Source organism: Carlito syrichta, unplaced genomic scaffold (assembly GCF_000164805.1).
Source record: "Carlito syrichta isolate Samal-C Ts95f unplaced genomic scaffold, Tarsius_syrichta-2.0.1 Scaffold315550, whole genome shotgun sequence".
NCBI lineage: Eukaryota > Metazoa > Chordata > Mammalia > Primates > Tarsiidae > Carlito > Carlito syrichta.
Genome location: NW_007259646.1, coordinates 701036 through 709805, shown reverse-complemented (window position 1 = coordinate 709805; position 8770 = coordinate 701036). Strand labels below are relative to the sequence as shown.

At 34.4% G+C, this 8770-nt stretch overlaps 1 pseudogene across 1 annotated transcript; it reads right to left on the bottom strand.

The window, feature by feature from the left end:
* Nucleotides 1–6: 6 nt before the first annotated feature.
* Nucleotides 7–2141, bottom strand: LOC103275554 (annotated as a pseudogene). The gene has a single exon (XR_505321.2). The product of XR_505321.2 is annotated as a kinesin-like protein KIF2A pseudogene (transcript).
* Between the last annotated feature and the right edge of the window lie 6629 nt (nucleotides 2142–8770).

Genomic DNA, 8770 nt, shown 5'->3' with positions numbered 1-8770 from the left:
AATTGAACTGAGTTAAAAGGAAATGCTGTAGCTTCCCCCTACTATCCACCTCTGGATCCAGTTCACAATCTTACTTCATCATATAGAAAATGAAACTGACAAGGATCTCCAAAAGTAAATCACTATTTGGGCAAATGAAACAAAATGCTTCACTAATCCCAATTATTGGTTGTGCCTCCTGGACTAGAAGCATTTTGTAGACAAAGGAGTGTTTCACAAAAGTGAAATGTCGTTCAGGCGAAGAACAAAACATTTTCCACAAACACTTAAAATTTCAAACTTTCAAATGGCCCTTACAGCTGAACCATCATTATATTACAGTAGCGAGGGTTCTGGGGATCCTTTAGCAGCTAATGCCGACTTAAAGGGCACGGGGTCTCTTCGAGTTGATCTGCTTGCTGGCTTGTTCCTCTTCTTGTAGAGCTGCACGAAAAGATTTCACTCAAGAATAGCTTCAAGTTGTGTGGCATATGAATCTACATCATAGTCTACTTCTTCAGTCATCTCTAGGAGAGCCTTTTCATCTTCTAACCATCGAATAGATTCCTGGAACACTGCCCTGTGATCTTCTACAACTTGTTCTTCCATTTCTACCATTTGTGAGACAGCTTCATGGAAAGTAAACAATTGTGGAGAAACTTCTTCTTCATTTTCTTCACAAAGAAGTTTTAGATCATCTCTTTGAGGGGAACTCCCCACACCCCACTGTGTCTCTAAGTCATCAATCTGTTTTGGGGGATGGTGCATTATTGGACAAACATCACCAGCAGCAGTTGGATCTACAGTCAATTCTTTGACCCTATTTACATATCTTAATGTATTAAGAGTATTTTCACAGGATGCCATTCCTGGAGAGATTGTGGCAATCATGCAGGTACAAGAGTTTTCACCTATGAATGAATCTCTTAACACCTGAGTGAGTTTACTTGCTCGGAAAGGAGTATGAGGTTTATTTCTACCTAAGGCTCCGATGCACTCCTTGAGTGCTAAAAGGCTTTTATTAATTTCAGCACCTTCAAGCTTAGTTTGCCTGTCTGCACTAGAAGTATCAGCTCCTCTTTCATTTCCAGCCAAATCGATGAGAGAAAATTTGCCATGTAGTTTTCCTTTCCTTCTAAGAATAATCTGAAACACTGCATGGCTCCGAGATGAATGTGCATTTGCTGATGTTTGACTGGATGTTCTGCGACTGTTGTCTATGTCAATGAGTTTCAGGACATCTTCAATACATTTGACCTCCCGTTCCTGTAATCCCACCACTTGAACCTGCTGTTTTCCATCTTCTAGAACTCTTAATTTTGTTTTCCTATTTAGCAAGTCAAACACCTTTCCATTATAAATTTCAAAAAAGGTTGCATATACTTGAAGTTCTAGTTTCTTATAGTTTGGCTTCTTTAGCATTAAAAAGACATCTCGAGCTGCTAAAGCATAAATCCCTTTAGAACAATCTTGGTTCTTTCCTGAAGTCACCACCCATAGTATGAGTTTTTCCACTTCCAGTCTGCCCATAAGCAAAGCATGTAGCCATTCCCCTTTCAAATATAGTTTCCACTAGTGGTCTAGCAGTAAACCTGTAAACCATTTCATTAGGAGTTGAGTAATCAAAGGCATAATCAAAATGAAATGTTTGGTTTTCTAGGTACCTTGCTAAATCTGTTTTTTGTTTTGGTTCATGTACCATCACAACATCTTTACTAGGAATTGTGATTACATCAAGATCTTTCATTTGAGTTTCTTTTTTATTGAGTGGTCGTTTTCTTACACAAACACATATCCTATGTTCATCAATAGGATCTGCTGTTATTAATGGTCTATAGTCCAAACTTACTCTAAAGTCTCTGACCATGCACATAATTTCATAATTTGGATTTGTAGCATCAACATCCTGGGCTCTTTTTTCTCTAAGTTCTTGCTGCTGCAGTCTCCTTTTTTCTCATTTTTCTTGCAATTTTTCTACTTCTTTCACACAATTAGATTTTCTATGTGAAGGGGGTCCAAATTCCTTTTTTGCAGCTTGAACTGGAGATATATCTGAAATACTACATTCTGTTGTGCAGAGGAAGACTGTTCAGGAAGCTGACTAGGCCGTGCACGTGCAGAATAAACCACTCTATTATCTCTTGGAGGAGGGTCATTCTTAACAGAAGATTTTTATAGCTAAGATTTCACAAACACAGGCAACAAAAACAAAAATAGACATGAGATTATATGAAACTAAGAAAATGCTCAGCAATGGAAACAATCAAGGGTCAAGAGACAATCTGCAGAATGGGAGAAAATATTTTCAACCTATTAATCAGACAAGGGACTAATATTCAAAATATATAAGGAACTCCAACAACTGAACAGAAAATATGAAAAGACCTGCTTAAAAAATGCACAAAAGATATGAAGAGACAGTTCTCAAAAGAAAATATGCAAATGGTAAAGTGTAAAAAAAGATGCTCAACATCACTAATCATAAGGAGAACACAAATCAAAATCATATCCCACAGAAATAAGATTTTTTCTCATCTTAGTTTGAATGGCTACCATCAAAAAGACGAAAAATAACAAATGCTGGTGACAATTTCTAAAAATGGAGCTCTTACACTCTGTTGATTGGAATGTAAGTTAATATAGTCATTATGAAAAGCAATATGAAGATTTCTAAAAAAAAAACCTAAAAAATCTAACTATTATGCACAATCCAGTAATCCTAACACTGTGTATCTAAAGTAAATCAGTATATTCAGGAAAGCAGAATATCAAAGAGATCTCCACCTCCATGTTTATTGTAATACTATTCTTTTTTTTTTTTTGAACTGGAGTCTCACTCTGTCGCCCAGACTGGAGTGCAGTGGCCGCTCTCAGTCACCGCAGCCTCGACCTTCTAGGCTCCAAGTAGCTGGAACTAGAGGCGCACGCTACCACGCCCGGCTAATTTTTTGGATTTATGGTCGAGATGAGGTCTCACCAAGTTGCCCAGGCGGGTCTCGACCCCAAGGGCTCAGGCAATCACTCACCTCAGCCTCTCATTTTTTTTTTTTTTTTTTTGACTTGGAGTTTCACTCCATCGCCTAGGCTGGAGTGCAGTGGCACACCTACGGCCACCCCAGCATCACCTGCTGGATTCCACGATTCTTCCGACTCAGCCTTCCAAGTAGCCGGAACTACAGACGTGTGCTACCATGCCCTGCTAATTTTTTGTTGCTGTTGTTGTAGAGACAAAGTCTTGCCAAGTTGCCTGGGCTGGTCTCAAATCTTCGTGCTCAGGCAATCCACTTGCCTCCGCCTCCCAAAGTGCTGGAATTACAGGCTGATCCACCAAGACTGGCCAATGTTATTCTTAATAGTCAAAATGTGGAATCTACCTAAATGTTCAGCAGCAGATACATGAATAAGGAAAATGTGTTACATATGCACAATGGTATACTATGCAGCCATAAAAAGGATTTAAATCCTGTTGTTCATGTCAGCATGGATGATCGTTGAGAACATTAAGTAAAATAAGTCAGGTACAGGAAGATAAATACTACATATTCTCACTTATATGTGGGAACCAAAAAATAATTGAGTTTATAGAAATAGATAAAATAATTTTGGCTATTAGCCGTTGGGAAGGGTGGGGAATAAAGGATAGGGAGAGGTTGGTTAACAAATATCAAATTACAGCTAACTAGGAGGAATATGTTCTAGTGTTGTATAGTACTATAAGGTAAATATGGTTAACAATGACTTGTGTATTTTCAAAAATCTAGAAGAGAGAATTTTGCATGTTCCCAATACAAGAAATGATAAATATTTCAGGTGATAGACATGCTAATTAGCCTGATTTGGTCATTACAATTATATACATGTATTGAAATATGACTCTGTATCCTATAAATATGTACAATTATTATGTGTCAAATAATAAAAGAAAAATAAAGTGAAGAATTAGGTTTTTTCTAAAAAGAATATGTGACAGAGGTCTTACATGGCCAGAAAGCTTAAAATATTTACTATCTGAGTCTTTATAGAAAAAGTTTCCCTAACTTTTGATCTAAAAGGTGAAATCCATTTAATCAAAGGTTAACTGAGCTAAAAAAAATTTAATGATTTCTAAATTTAAAATATTTCCAAAAAATATTCTCTAATTACAGTGCAACAAATTTAGAGAATTTATTTTAAAAAATAAACAGGTCATAATAAAAATGATGTCCTGCCTGAAAATATAGTAATCATCTATTAAGGAACTCTAAGTAAAAGAAGAAATACAATCTGAAATAACAGATTTTCTGATGAATAATTATTATGAAAGTACCATATATCACAATCTTTGTGATATATATACTACTAAACACTTTTATTATGAAAAAAATTTTTTAATGACTTTTGTAAGTCTCACAATAACCACAAAGTAAAAACCTATAGCAGGTAGACAAACAATAAAGGGAGAGAAATCACAACGTAGCACTACAGAAAATCACCAAATTACAAAATCAAAAAGCAAGAAAGGAAGAGAGAAACAAAGAATTTGCAAAACAACCAGAAAACAATTAACAAAATGGCAGTAGCAATACCTACCTATCAATTATTACCTCGAATATAAATGGAGTAAATACTGCAATCAAAAGACATAGAGTGGCTGAATAAATAAATAAGATCCAAGTATATGACATCTACACAACACTCACTTTAGTCTTAAGATTACCTATAGACTGAAAGTGAAGAAATGGAAGAAAATATGTAGTGCAAATGGTAGCCCAGAAAGAGGTGGCTATATTTATAACCAATAAAATAGACTTCAAGTTAAAAACTGTTGCAAGAGGCAAAGAAAATCATTATTTAACAATAAAGGGGTCAATTCATCAAGAGGGCAGTTGCAAATATATAGGCACCCAGCATTGGAGAACATAAATATAATAAAGTATATATTAATGAACATGAAAGGAAAAATAGATAATAATGCAGTTAATAGTAGGTGACTTAAATACCCCACTTACTACAATGGAAATATCTACCAGACAGAAAACTAATAAGAAAATACTGGAATTGAACTCTACTTTAAGCAAAATGGACCTAACAGATATATACAAAACTTTCCATCCAACTGCAGCAAAATACACATTCTTCTCTAGTGCACTTGGAACATTCTCCAGGGTAGACTATATGGTAGACCACAAAACAAGTCTTAACAAATTTGAGAAGACTGAAATCATATCAAGCACTGTTTCCAACCACAATGGTATTAAACTAGAAATCAATAACATGAGGAATTTTGGAAAATTCACAAATATGTAAAGTTAAACAGCATGCTTCTGAACAACCAATGGGTCTAAAAAAAAAATCTAAAGGGAAAGTTCAAAATATCTTGAGACTAGTGACAATGGAAGCACAGCATATTAAAATGTATAGCATGCAGCAAACACTGTTCTAAGTGAAAAATTTGCAGCAATAAATTCCCATATTAAAAAGGAAGAAACAAGTCAAATAAATAGCCTAACATTACACCTCAAGGAACTGGAAAAAGAAGAACAAACTAAATCCAAAGTTAACAGAAGAAAGGGGAAAATTAAGATCAGAACAGAATTAAATCAAATAAAGAATAGAAAAATCAAATCGTGGAAAAAAATCAAGACTTGAAAAAAAATAAGCAAAATCAACAAACCCTTAGCTAACTTAGAAAAACAGAGATTTAGACATATAAGATCAGAAATGAATGTAGGAACATTATAACTGACACTTCAGCAAATAAAAAAATCTTGAGAAACGATTATGAGAAGTTATATGCCTACAAATTGGATAACCTAAATGAAACAGTTAAATTCCTAAAAAAAATTACAACTTATCAAGATTGAATCAGGTAGAAATAGAAAATTTGAACAGACCAATAACAAAGAGATGGAATTAATAATTTCAAATTTCCCAACCTGCTAGGAGCAGTGGCTTGTTCCTGTATAATCCCAGTGCTTTGGGAGACAGAGGCAGGAAGACTGCCTGAGCCCAGGGGTTTGACACTAGCCTGGGCAATTTGGTGAGACCTCATCTCTACAGTAAATTAAAAGATTAGTTGGAAGTTGTGACACATGCCTATAGTTCCGCTTACTTGGAAGGCTGAGGTCTGAGCCCAAGAGATGGAGGCTGCAATGACTGTGAGTGACAGCCTAGGTGACAGAGTGAGGATTTGACTCAAAACAAACAAACAAATAAATCAATCAATGGAGGAAAAAAATAAACTTCCAGCAAAGAAAAGTGTAGGACCAGAACACTTTACAATTGAATTTTACTAAACTTAGAAAGAGTTAATACTTCCACTCTTTCAAAATATAGAGCTGGAGAGAATACTTCCAAGCACATTTTACAAGGCCAGCATCACACTGATACAATTTATCTGATGAACACTGATGTAAAACCCTCAATAAAATTAGAAAATCAAATTCAACAATACACCAAAAAGATTATATACCATAATCAAATGGGATTTATCTCTTGCATGCAAGTCTGGTTTAACATATGCTAATCAGTGTGATGAATCACATTAACAGACTAAAAGACAAAAAGCACATGATCATATCAATTGATGCAGAAAGAACGTTTGACAAAGTTCAACATCTTTTCTTGTTAAAAACTCTTAACAGTTCAGGTATAGACTAAAAGTTCCTCAGCATAATAAAGGTCATTAATGTAAAACACAGCTAATATCACAATCAGTGAGGAGAAACTGAAAACTTTTCCTTTAAGATCTGGTACAAGGCAAAGATACCTACTCTTGCCATTTTTATTCAATTTAGTAATCAAAGTACTATCAAGAACAGTTAGACAAGAAAAATAATTAATGGCATTGAAATAAGAAATAAAGTAAAATTATCTCTATTTGCAGATAAGGCGATCCTATATGTAGAAAATTCCAAAGACTTCACACAAAAAAAACTATTAGATCTAATAAATGAATTCAGTAAATTCACAGGTTATAAAAAATATCAACATACACAAATATGTGGCATTTCTATATATAAATAACCTAAATTTTCACCTAGTCAAAAAAAAAATCAAGAAAACAATTCCATTTGCAATAGCATTAAAAACATTTTAAGAATAAATTTAACCAAGGAAGTAAAAGAACTATACACTGAAAAACTATTAAACATTAATAAAAAAATTTGAAGACACAAATAAATGGAAAAATAGTCCATGTTTATTTACTGGAAGAATTAATATTGTTATAATGACCATACTACCTAAAACAATGTATGGATTCAATGCAATCGCCATCAAAATCCCAATGTAGTGTTTCACAGAAATAGAAAAAAAGAATAGGAAAAGCAATTCTAACTGACCAAAAAAAACCCCGCAAAAACAAAAGTTGCAGATATTAAACTTAATGATCACAAAGCTATAGTAAGCAAACAGTATTATGCTGTCATAAAAACAGATACATAGACCAGTGAAACAGAATAGAGAGCCCAGAAATAAATCCAAGCAGATATGGTCAACTAATTTTCGACAAAGAAGCAAGAAAGACACCATAAGAAAAATAGTCTCTTCCATAAATGGTGCTAAGGAAATTGGATTTTCATATGCCAAAAAAAAAAAACAAAAAAGATATTGGACCTATATCATTACCAATACACAAAAATCAACTAAAAATAGATTTTAAAAAAATCTTGACATAAGACCTAAAACCATAAAACTCCCGAAAAAAATCAAATAGAAATGCTCCTTTATACTGGTCTGGCACTGATTTCTTGGAAATCACACCAAAACCTTCAGCTACCAGAGCAAAAATAAATCAATGTGACTGTATAAAGCTAAGAAGCTTTTGCACAGAAAAGAAAACAATCAACAAAAATTTTTTTAAAATCTATATATTGAGAAAAAGTATTTGCAAACTGTGTAACAGGAAAGGGGTTGATAGCCAAGATTTATTAAAATACAACACAGTAATAAAAGTAAAAATGTAACCTGATTTAAATATGGGCAAAGACTCGAATAGACATTTCTCCAAAGATTTAAAAATGATCAATTGGTACATTAAAAAGTGCTCAACATCACTAATCCTCAGAGAAATGCCAATCAAAACCACTATGAAATACCACCTCACTTATGCTAGAATAATTATTGTCAAAAAGACAAGAAATAACAAGTCTTGGCAAGGGTGTGGAGAAAAGGGAACACTTGTACACTGTTGGTGGGAATGTAGTTTCCTTAAAAATGAAAAATAGAGTTATTATACGATACAGCAATTCCTCTCCTGGGGTATACACCTTCTCAAAATGAAATCACCAACCAGTAAAGATATCTGCGGTCCCATGACTAGATTGCTATTTCATTTGAGTTGTAACCATAGCACCAAGATTCATTTTTGGTTATGACTTTGGGAAAAAAGTCAGGGTCAGCCTTCAACTGCTCCCTCAAAGCATGGCGTGTAGCCAAGAGATTGTCTCTGTACAGGCATGAGCAAGTGAGGCATGAATTTGGCTGAAACTCATTTTTGCCCAAAATTTCATATAAAATCCACTGACAGAATCTCCAAGACACCCCCAGTCAATGCCACAAGTTCAAAAGCCTTATAGTGGTCTTCCAAGATGACTTGACAAATTCATACCACATTTTCCTCAGTTTGGCTAGTTGAAGGACACCTGGAATGAGATTGGTCATCAATTTACATTTTTCTTCATTTGAAACAGGAAAATCATCCATAAACTTGTGTTTTACTCAGAACAGTATCTCTGTAAGCTGTCTGTGCCATGACAACTGTTTCTGCTGCATTTTCCCCCAACAGAAAACAAAATTACACTGCCTTACA